General features: G+C 41.6%; 1 gene segment (V, D, J or C); it reads left to right on the top strand.

The window, feature by feature from the left end:
- The first annotated feature begins 5,012 nt into the window (after positions 1-5,012).
- Positions 5,013-9,883, top strand: LOC308375263 (Ig kappa chain V-III region MOPC 321-like). The segment is given in 3 exons: positions 5,013-5,061; positions 5,160-5,447; positions 9,582-9,883.
- Positions 9,884-12,700: the final 2,817 nt, after the last annotated feature.

Here is a 12,700-nt window from a genome sequence, read left to right as displayed (position 1 = left end):
CCATAAAATATATTCAGTTTCATCATTTAACTAATTCATCATTAACTATGATCAGTTTTGTCTGACCAGCGACCTGAGTCACCATAAGCTGTGGGCCAGTATAACAGAGTAGAGATATTTTATTAAACGTTCTATCTTGATTTAATGGTTTGAAAAGGTTATGGGATAATAACTGTGTTGGCTTGTACCTGATGTTATTTCTGTCACAGAACCCAAAGCATAAGCCATGTGAGAGCTGTCCATGGTGACAGAGCAGTGGTGTGTAATATGATGACACTACTATAATAATCAAGACTGGAAGAACACAGAAACACTTTTATCAGATGTGAATCTCTTGAATTAGAACATTTAACTGACTTAACAATAACTAAATAAGTCAACAATAATAAATGTATTACAAGTGTAATGTGGACACAGTATGTTTGACACGCCTGGTTTACATGACTGTATGTTGCTTTGTAGCAAATAATGCTGCTTCATCATTTCTAGCCACCAAGAGAGCAATCAAAGGATAAATATTAGATTTGAGTGCAGACACAGCAGTCTGTTTCACTCAGGGAAATCATTTCCATACAGTAGATGTGTCATTGGCATGAGCGGTCACAGTTCTAGTCTTGGGGGGATTTGGGGGGGATTGGGGCAGCTTCTTAACTCCTGATCTATGATGCCAACACACTTCAGTCTGGGACTCCATCCAGATTACAGTAAGAGGCAGTGGAACTCACCGTGACTTCACTCTGACCATCAGTAATGGATGCAGGAGTTATAATTGAAATAACAGAGGAACAGTTTTGAATTTAAATTTGAACTAAGAAAACAGTAACTAATATATTGAAAGGCATTTTGTGGACACAGTTTTACATGACACTAGTAGATTTGAATGAAATAATGCTGCTTCATCCTTTTTAACCGCTAAGAGTTTGAAGGACACGTATTAGATCACAGTGTTAACACGGCAGTCTGTTTCACTCAGGAAGATCATTTACATAGGCTACTGGTGTCAGTTTGCATGAGTGGTCACAGTTCTAGTCTTGGGGGGATTATTTATAACCCTGTGAGTTCACCACTTTACTGGTAAGAGCTGATTCTCATAGTGGAGAACTCAACAATGACTTTCATCTTCATGTTCCTCTGGACACTTGTCCTCTGCTTTCAGAGTAAGTTTTTTATTTATAATTCATACTATTAAAAAAAAAATAGAAATACGTATATGAATTAAATATTTCTCTGAATTCTTTCTGGTTTCTGAACAGAGTCATATGGACAGGTCACTGTGACTCAGACTCCTGCAGTGAAAGCTGTTCAACAGGGAGGATCAGTCACTCTCAACTGTAAAACCAGCAGTGATGTGTATCAGGCAGGGTCAGGGACATCAAATCCTTGCGCAGCCTGGTACCAACAGAAACCTGGAGCAGCTCCTAAACTCCTGATCTATTATGCCAAAACACTTCAGTCTGGGACTCCATCCAGATTCAGTGGCAGTGGAACTCACAGTGACTTCACTCTGACCATCAGTAATGTCCAGGCTGAAGATGCAGGAGTTTACTACTGTCAGAGTTTACACAGTGGCCCAGTGTTCACACAGTGATAAAGCGCCGTACAAAAACCTCCCTCAGTCAGGCTCCACATGACTGCACTCTGCTGCTGGAGCTCACTGCAGGTGCTGAAGGGTGTGATACACAGTAACTACACACGTGGTCTGGAAGTCATTACTCACATCCTTGCTAATATCAGTTTGTAGTTATGCCATGAAAAAATGACATGAGAAGTACTAACTGGATGATAGCATCCTGCCGGTTGATACACCTCTGTCATTCACATGAGAACCCCTACCCATCGCATGCACTCACTATCTGGTCCTACTGAGGTCCACTTGAAGGGATTCTATGTAATGCAGTGCAGTCTATTCAGAGTCGTAAGAGGAGATTAATAGAACCATCTAACAACAGAACTGTGAGAGCCCCTGCCCATCGCATGGGGTAAAACCTCCTTGTTTATGGAAAACCTTCAGACTTTCTGTGTTTTCATCTCTGACGCTGGACTGGGGTCATGGCCCAGAAGGCCTCAGTTCGGCCCTGGAGTAACAGAAGCAGAATACCGGGGCTATTCACTGGAGTTTATGCCAGAGGGAAAGCCTTGGGCTGGCCCGAAAGAGGCCAACAGTGTCCCTACTGGTCTGGCACTGAGTGTTGAGGGGTTGAGTTTGAGATGACTGATTACCTGAGAGAAAGTATTGGATCAGTTAATTTAAGCCATGACTGCCATGCCACGGTTAGGCTGTAACAGGAATCTGAAGTTCTTCCCAGCTGCAGCAATGCAGTCATGTGCAGCTGCAAGGCAACATTCACTCTGACAATGATTAAATCCAGAAGGTGGACATAGATCTCTGGTGTTTGGCCAGGAGGTCAAAGAGACAGTCATCACAAAGGGACATCCAACCTGAGCATTTCACTGTGCAAGCATTAACACTGAATATACACCAAAGCCCCAGTTACTCTTTAACTGTTTTTGATCTGCGTACAACATTACACTGGTTCTCCAAACTGACAGAAATACTGGAGTTGTACCAATACATGGATCCTGGGGAATATCCCAAACCTGTCTTCCAGATAAGGAGACAGAATCTCCATAATGACCATAGCAGGAAGATGGAGAAGGAGACAGGCCCAGTGTCCTCTGGTAAAGTGGATTGTGTAATAGTCAGGTAGAGGACTGAGCAGTGTGTAGTAGGATGAGTGCACCAGGGGAGATGGATGAGAACAAGGGGACCTCAGATGATGAGCAGAACTGGATTGGACATGACCCTGGCATAATCTACTTTCTGCTGTTTTGGTTTTTCCACTTTTTACTTCACAATAGTCTCTTTCTTTTATAGGGTAATTAAAATCTAACGCCAGTATTTAACAGTGGATATGTCATGCTGTTTGTTTCCATTATAAATGTGCATAAACAATTTTCCTTCAAACATGTAGAGCTGTGCCGTGTAACCTTCTGCTCCTGTGATGCTTCAGCACCTCCTGCAGCAGCAGCAGTGCAGTCATGTGGAGCCTGACTGAGGAAGGTTTTTGTACGGCGCTTTATCACTGTGTGAACACATAGTCACTGTGGAGTGTCAGACAGTAGTAAACTCCTGCATCCTCAGCCTAGACATTACTGATGGTCAGACTAAAGCCACTCCCCCCATTGGATCCTTCACCAACAAATCGACTTGGAGTTGAACCATAACGTGTGTTTATGTGATTTATTAAAAGTTTGGGAGCTTCTCCAGGTTTCTGAAGATACCAGTGGAGGAGGTTGCTCCAGATGGGGCTGCTGCTTCTGCAGTCCAGTTTGATGGTTTGTCCCACAAGAACAGCTTTCACTGCTGGAGTCTGAGTCACACTGATCTGGCCCCTGCAGTCTGAAATATTGCAAACATTTCATAGCATATTGGTTTGTAAAACAAATTGTAAAATTGTTTCAAATAATCAATTTCAGTTTGTTAAAAACATTACCTGGAATACAGAATAGGAGTGCCCACAGGAATTTAATGAGAAAAGTCATTCTTGTCAGATTGTTCTTCTCAAACAGGCTGGTGTTCAGTGTTCCAGTTCTCCTCTTTCTGAGATATAAAGCTCTCAAGAGCAAAAGGTTCACACTTTGGTTATGCAAATATGTCCAACCTCCCCAGTTTCTACCTGCCACCTTCTGATCCCCATTCCCTCTGCTCATGAAAAGAAATAAAGAAGACCAACAGTCTAAACCTAAATTATGCTTTGTTAGATTTATTTGGGCTAACAGCAATAACTGATAGGCCAGTGTGGCCCTACTTACTGGCAGAAAGACTAAACAATCCTCAGACCCTCAACTGAACTGAGAGAAACCTCCAGGATCAATGACATGGAGCAGTTTGAGTATGACAGAAATAACACAAATGGCTTTATTGTTCTTCTAAAATCATTATCACATGGTATTAACACATTACTTCCTGTAGAGGTGAACCGTACTCTTCCCTTATTACACTGCTGCAGTCATCCAATAAGCACATCTGGACTAGACCTGTGATCTAAACCTGGAGCCAGTTTACTCTTCAATCTGTGCACCTGACTCCACTGTTGGGAGTGATGCATTCAAACATGTCTACTACTGAAGGAAGAATTGCCATATTGTAGAATGTCAAGGTGATGCCGGTCTAAACCCTCCTCTTTTTTAACTCCATGTGTGTTTAATTAAGGAGAGAAATCCACCTGATGTATATGAGAGATGGTCAGAACACTGCCTGCTTGAAGTGTCTGGACACACATTTGTCTTTTCACTAATGATCATAATCTATGATCAGTTTTATGAAGAATGCTCTTCTCCTTACAGATCCCAGAACTGTTTCTCAGACCAGGGAGCTGAGTTGCCATAAGCTGTAGGCCAGTATAACAGAGGAGAGAGAATCTATCAATCTTTCTATCTTGATCTGATGGTTTAAAAAGGTTATGGGAAGATAACTGTGTTGGCTTGTACCTGATATATTTTCAGTTTGAACTGTATTTATTCTGATGTCCGTCCCAGAACCCAAAGCATAATCCACATGAGAGCTGTCCATGGTGACAGAGCAGTGGTGTGTAATATGATGATGACACTACTGTAATAATCATGACTGGAAGAACACAGAAACACTTTTGTGAGATGTGAATCTCTTGAATTATAACATTAAACTCACTAAACAATATTTCAACAATAATTCATTTATTATCAAGTGTAATGTGGACACTCTGTATGGCACTCCTGGTTTTACATGACAGTATGTAGCTTTGTATGAAATAATGCTGCTTCATCATTTTTAACCGCTAAGATTTTAAAGGACATGTAATAGATCGCAGTGTTAACACAGCAGTCTGTTTCACTCAGGAAAATCATTTACATAAGCTACATGTGTCAGTTTGCATTAGTGGTCACAGTTCTAGTCTTGGGGGGATTATTTATAGCCCTGTGAGTTCACCACTTCATGGGTAAGAGCTGATTTCATAGTGGAGAACTCAACAATGACTTGCATCTTCATGTTCCTCTGGGCACTTGTCCTCTGCTTTCAGAGTAAGTAACTTTTTTATAATCCATTCGCTTAAAAAAATATAGAAATACATAATATGTGAGGTTAAATATTTTGCTAAATTCTTCTGTTTTCTGAACAGAGTCATATGGACAGGTCACTGTGACTCAGACTCCTGCAGTGAAAGCTGTTCAACAGGGAGGATCAGTCACTCTCAACTGTAAAACCAGCAGTAATGTGTATGGTGCAGGATCAAGCCCTTACTTGTCCTGGTACCAACAGAAACATGAAGCGGCTCCTAAACTCCTGATCTATTACGCCAAAACACTTCAGTCTGGGACTCCATCCAGATTCAGTGGCAGTGGAGATTACAGTGACTTCACTCTGACCATCAGTAATGTCCAAGCTGAGGATGCAGGAGTCTACTACTGTCAGAGTGCACACCATATAAGCAGTAGCTGGGTGTTCACACAGTGATAAAGCGCCGTACAAAAACCTCCCTCAGTCAGGCTCCACATGACTGCACTCTGCTGCTGGAGCTCACTGCAGGTGCTGAAGGGTGTGATACACAGTAACTACACAAGTGGTCTGGAAGTCATTATTCACATCCTTGCTTATATCAATTTCCAATTATGCCATGAGAAAATTACATGAGAAGTACTAACTGAATGATAGCATCCTGCCTGTGGATACACCTCTGTCATTCACATGAGAACCCCTGCCCATCACATGCACGTACTATCTGGTCCTACTGAGGTCCACTTGAAGGGAATCTATGTAATGCAGTGCAGTCTATTCAGAGTCGTAAGAGGAGAACAGAACCATCTAACAACAGAACTATGACAGCCCATTCCCATCGCATGGGGTAAAACCTCCTTGTTTGTGGAAAACCTTCAGACTTTCTGTGTTTTCATCTCTGATGCTGGACTGGGGTCATGGCCCAGAAGGCCTCAGTTCGGCCCTGGAATAACAGAAGCAGAATAACGGGTCTAATCACTGGAGTTTATGCCAGAGGGAAAGCCTTGGGCTGGCTGAAAGATACCAACAGTGTCCCTACTGGTCTTGCACTGAGTGTTGAGGTGTTTGAGTTGGAGATGACTGATTTCCTGAGAAAACGTATTGGATCAGATCATTTACTGCCACGCCACGGTTACGCTGTTACAGGACTCTGGAGTTCTTCCAAGCTGCAGCAATGCATTCATGTGCAATTGAATGCTAAATTCACTCTGACGATGATTAAATCCAGAAGGTGGACATAGATCTCTGGTGTTTGGCCAGGAGGTCAAAGAGACAGCCATCACACAGGGACACCCAACCTGAGCATTTCACTGTGCAAGCATTTACACTGAATATACACTACAGCTCCAGTTACTCTTTAACTGTTTTTCATCTGGGTACAACATTACACTTGTTGTCCAAACTGAGAGACAAACTGCAGTTATACCAATACACCTATCCTGAGGAATATCCCAAACCTGTCTTCCAGATAAGGAGACAAAATCTCTATAATGGCCATAGCAGGAAGATGGAGAAGGAGACAGGCCCAGTGTCCTCTGGTAAAGTGGATTGTGTAACAGTCAGGTAGAGGACTGAACAGTGTGTAGTAGGATGAGTGCACCAGGGGAGATGGATGAGAACAAGGGGACCTCAGATGATGAGCAGGACTGGATAAGACATGACCCTGGCATAATCTCCTTTCTGTTGTATTCGCTTTTCCAGCTTTAACTTCATAATATCCTCTTTTATTTATAGGCTAATTAAAATCTAACACCAGTATTTAACAGTAAATACATCATACTGTTTGTTTACATTATAAATGTGCAGACACATGTTCCTTCAAACATGTAGAGTTGTGCCGTGTAACCTTCTGCTCCTGTGATGCTTCAGCACCTCCTGCAGCAGCAGCAGTGCAGTCATGTGGAGCCTGACTGAGGGAGGTTTTTGTACGGCACTTTATCACTGTGTGAACACATATTTACTGTTGGGATAGTGTCCAGTCTGACAGTAGTAAACTCCTGCATCCTCAGCCTGGACATTACTGATGGTCAGAGTAAAGTCACTCCCCGCATTGGATCCTCCACCAACAAATCGACTTGGAGTTGAGCCATAACGTGAGCTAATGTAATTTATTAGCAGTTTGGGAGCTTCTCCAGTTTTCTGAAGATACCAGTGGAGCCAGCTGCTGTAGATGGGGCTGCTGCTTCTGCAGTCCAGTTTGATGGTTTGTCCCACAAGAACAGCTTTCACTGCAGGAGTCTGAGTCACACTGTACTGGCCCCTGCATTCTGAAATATTGCAAACATTTCATAGCACATTGGTTTGTAAAACACATTGTACAATTATTTCAAAGAATCAATTTCAGTTTGCAACATAAATTACCTGGAATGCAGAACAGGAGTGCCCAGAGGAATTTAATGAGAAAAGTCATTCTTGTCAGATTGTTCTTCTAAAACAGGCTGGTGTTCAGTGTTCCAGTTCTCCTCCTTCTGAGATATAAAGCTCTCAAGAGCAAGAGGTTCACACTTTGGTTATGCAAATATGTCCAACCTCCCCAGTTTCTAACTGGCACCTTCTGATCCCCACTCCCTATGCTCATGAAAAGGAATAAAGAAGATTCTTCAGTAGGCCAGTCTAAACCTAAATGATGTTTTGCTAGATTTAGTTGGGCTAACAGCAATAACTTATAGGCCAGTGTGGCTGTACTTACTGACAGAAAGACTAAACAATCCTCAGATCCACATCTGAACTGAGAGCAACCTCCAGGATCAATGAAATGGAGCAGTTTGAAGACAGAAATAAAAAAAAATGGCTTTATTGTTCTGCTAAACTCATTATCACATGTCACCAACACTACTTCGAGTCATACTCTTCCCTTATTGCACTGCTGTTGTCATACAATAAGCACCCCTGAAATAGACCTTTTTTTGGAGCCAGTTTACTTTTCAATCTGTGCACCTGACTCCACTGTTGGGAATAACATGTCTGTCTTCAAACCACTGAAGGGCGAATTGCCATACTGTACTGTAGAATGTCTTCTTTTTAACAATGTATGAGATTGAATGTCGTTTGGGCAAACTTGGCCTATTGGCTGGTTGGCATTTATGAAATGTGAAAAAATAATGAAATTCATTCGTATTGATTGAAGAAATTTAAATTTTACACGCGAAATTAACCATGACAGAATTTGTGATCTGGTAAACTGTTCCCCTAAATGTAACAGTAACTGTATTGCTGTCAGTCAGAGTCGCTGTACCGTGAAGAGGTTTTTGTACAGCGTCTCTATGAGACTGTATCACTGTGGTGGACTTTCGGTGGCGGCACAAGACTTGATGTTGGAAGTAAGTAATATCATCTTTGCTCCTATATAATATATACATTAACGCTTTGGTTAAATTGCCTTCATTGTACCATTTGGTTTTGAAATGAATACATGTTTCAACAGTGTGCTTTATTAGGCAGATAAATCATACACTTGCAAGTCTGGTTTGGTAATGAAACGAAAAAGGCTACTGATGTAATTTTGTGCAAGTTTTATTCGTTATGACTAATATAATTGGGGGCATAGCTAAGCTGAGCGGATTTTGCCTGCAATATCAAAAATTGAAGGTATCTTACTTGTGCGCATCAGAGGAGGGGTTTTTGTACGGCCACAGATAGCGTTTGTATCACTGTGGTACACGTTTGGTGGTGGCAGTAGACTTGACGTTGGAAGTAAGTAAACAGTCATACATTATTCTGTCAGAATGTGTGTGTGTTACTAAAGTCCTAACATGTTGCGCTATGAGCAGGGCAGTTTATGACGGCTATCAATATCTCTGAAAACATTTTCGCACCTTTCGTAACAGTGTAGAACGTGTGGTTTCATCTGTGTAGTCGAACACTTACTTATTTTGTAAAATGTGTGTATTAAAAATGAAACATCCCTTGCATGTGTTTTCAGAAATGTTTGTAAGTTCGTGTTAGTGGTATAGTATTGAAGTCTGTCATTTCCTATTGAATGTTGCCCCACATGTGCTTTGACCGTAACTGTTCATTTCACTTGGAACTGTGTAGGCTATATTGACTCAAAATACACGTGCGGTTGTGTATTTGGGAAATCCGTGGTAGGAATATATGAACTGCCTTACAGGGTTTATAACTTCGTGTTAGCTCTACTCGTAGTTGCTGCGCGTCAGAAAGTGGGAATCCGTTAGACTGACGCTGACCTAAAACTCTAAAATATGTCGTAATGTTGCACAGACATTTCTCCACAATATTCACATTCCTTGTCTTTGCGAAGTCTTTTTGGGGTAATTGTTATGGCATTTGCGCAGTCTATGCGAAGTCATTTTAGGCTAATCTCTCGAATCAGCGAGCGCATGTTGTCAGTAGCTGAATGCATTAACATGTATCCTGTTTGAAAACGGAATTGCTGAATAGAACATGTTACTTAGACCAAGAGCCAGTGTATCTGTAATGTACCATCATATTGCATCTGTAATATCACATTAAAAGAGATGTTTTTCAACGTGACAGATGACAATCTCATTTATGCCTTCCTGTACCTCTTCGCTTTATTTCTCAGGTGACACCACTCCCAAACTCATAGTCCTGCCCGCCCTGGACACCAGCGGGAGTTCAGCCACGTTGATGTGCCTGGCTAACGGAGGCTACCCGTCCGACTGGACGCTGAGCTGGAAGGTAGCGGGGAGCAGCAGGAGCGGGGAGACCAGTCGCTGGGGCCCACAGAAGGACGGCCTGTACAGCTGGAGCAGCACCCTGACCCTCCCTCTCCAGGAGTGGACCCAGGGGGTCTCAGTGACCTGCGAGGCAAAGCAGGGCTCCCAGACTGTCACTGAGATTCTGAAGAAATCAGACTGCTCCTAGGGTCCCCTTTCCAATGTCTGTCATTAGCCTGATTGAAAGTGTATTTGATAAAGACTCTTCATCTCTGATAGGGACTCTCTCTTATTTCTGTTAGTGTGCAGCACTGAATCACTGTCTTTCCCTCCCTTTCCACCTCTTTTACAGCATTTGGGAATCTGAAGTGCTTGATACTTTGACCCTTTCATGTGTTTTGACCATTTATTAATAAAGTAGTTTGATTCAATTCATCAGAGACTTGATTGTGTATTTTTTGTGTCATGAGTTCAAGGTTTATTTGTTCAAGGTTTATTGCACACAATGAAGTTAGTTAGAGCCACTGCACTAATAATTATGAATTGTATATCCTTAAAGTACAGAAAATGTCACAACAAAAGTTCTTATACTTGCTGACAACCCTTCTGTCAAATAACTCCTAAAATGACATGTTTGTAACATCAACACAACACAACTGTATAACCTACATGGGAAATTACTCACCCTCCAAGAATGTTCTTATTTTTGTCAGTAAAATAGTATAACACAATTGAATGAAGATAGATATATTTCGACATCCCTTTGTCATTCCAACTATAGAGGGCTAATTATGTAGCAGGTAAAAACGATATCAGGTCCATTATGATGCCTTGATAATTAATCAAAATTAAGGCAAAAGTTAGTGTCAGAGTTATGAGGCTCTCAAGTTGTGAGACTTTTACAGATTTAACTAATAATTAAAGTATTTAAACAATTACCTGAATTCTGTACCATATCAAGGTCATTTTAAAGGAACTTTGATGTGTTAAACTCCTTCCAAGCTCTCTATCTCTATAGTCACTCATAAGTTCGAAGAGACTGCATGTAATGTCCTCTACTGTACATCCCTTGAGAACACTTGAACATCTGGCGATAGCGCTGCTCTATTCTGGGACAAGCAGACCCACTCAGGCCTGGCAATGCAAATAGAAGTTTCCCCCACAGAGAGCTCTGTTTCCTGGGTTACACCTACAGCCAGAAACTGCACTGAGACAGCTGTGCTCAGTTACACTGCTTTACTTTCACTCAGGACAACTCAGGTATTCTGAGACATGGCATTGCATGACGAGGCTCTAAACTATATTTAGCTTCATTCACACATGAAGGTACCACCAGAGCATCACCAACAGTTAATGCAGGCATACTTGGGTATTCTGAGACCTGGCAGTACATGACGTAGCTCTATACTGTATTTTAGTTACAGTAATTCATGCTACCGCTAGACTATCACCAACACATCAACATTATTTACTGACACACAAATTTTCTTCTGCAGGTGACCACCTCCCCCTGCTGGTGCTGATGGTGAATCACAGCTTCACAGGTTGAAGGTAAGCATTGTGTGTGGCTGTACACTGTGTGTGTTTTTGTGTGCACCTTTCTGTCAGCAGAAAACGTAGATATCAAATAGTCATTTTCCAAATAAATGATTATGTTAACATTTTGTTTTAGCACATTTGGTGGCCCAAGGTAATTCCGATACAGTGAAAGTGTGAAATTTTGTAAATTGAATCAGTTCATTTCATCAGCTTATTGGAGTAGGCCTACTTACATCAAGAGACAGCACGTTGAGCCATCCCTAGCTCTTTCATCTGCACTGACACACACACATTGTATATAGCGTGTGTGTCTGTGTGTGTGTGTGTGTGTGTGTGTGTTAGAGGATGGATACCCGACCCGAGCCCGTCGGAACCCGTCGGAACCCGTCGGGTTGGGCCGGGTTCGGACAAATATTAGAAATGTATAAGCGGGCTCGGGTCGGGCTCGACACATCAGCGCGATAATGCATTGAACATTCCAAATTTAAAATATCTTAATAAAAAGTGAAGCCAACTGTCTGCTTCACATGATGCAAAAGTTCGTTTTTGAGAATAAAATAAATCACATTTAGGTCCTAAATTTTAGGATAACAGCCTTCTTCCCGTGGCGGGAATTTGTTTATGCCCGTGACAACATGATTACAGGTGGCAAAATGGCATCACGGAGAAAGTTAAAGAGAAACTGTCATCTGGAGAGTGTAAAATCATACTAAACGAGGGGAAATCTACTGTATGGAGATATTTCTGCTTAGTAGACGATGCAGATTCTAATTAGGCTGTTGGATATATCCAATGTAAGAAGTGTGAAGTTTTAATGAAATATGATTGATGCAACTCTCGTTCTCCTCAACAACACGGATTAAACTTCGATGGTTGGATGTAAAACGTCGGCGTGCTAAAAGATCTTCAATGGTAAGACTTGTCTGTTGTGCCTCCGTTAGTGTAGCATAAAACACGAGTTTTATTAAAGCATAGCGTGTGTAATGTGTAGCTATTTCATTCCGTATGTTAACCTTGCCTGCTGTCTGTCTCTGATAGTAGTTTGCAGGGGAGTAAAATGTTCCACGGCCGAAGTAGATTAGCTACATGTTTTTAACTTCGGGGTTAATTCCCTTTCCTTTACGTCTGCTGCTGGTAAGTAAATACAGACAGCAGGAAAGGTTAACAAACGGGATGAAATAGCTACACATTACACACGCTATTAATATGCTTTAGTAAAGCTCACGTTACTCACATACTGTTTAACACTGTTACAGCACATAAATGTTTGTCGCTACATCCAAACTATGCATCCCCTTTGTCCTTGTACGTGCTCCTCTTAAAGGAGCCGCAACATTTTACTAAACGTTCTTGCAATGTGAATAATTTAATTTAAATATGCTTATTGGCCTTATTGTGTACGGTTGTGCGTTTAACAGCGCTTGTTTGTAAGAGAGAGAGCATTTAACTGTGGATGCCCCAGTTTATTAAAGCCAGGATATTCATA

This window comes from Sprattus sprattus (assembly GCF_963457725.1).
Source record: "Sprattus sprattus genome assembly, chromosome: 14".
NCBI lineage: Eukaryota > Metazoa > Chordata > Actinopteri > Clupeiformes > Clupeidae > Sprattus > Sprattus sprattus.
This window is presented reverse-complemented; position numbering and strand designations above follow the sequence as displayed.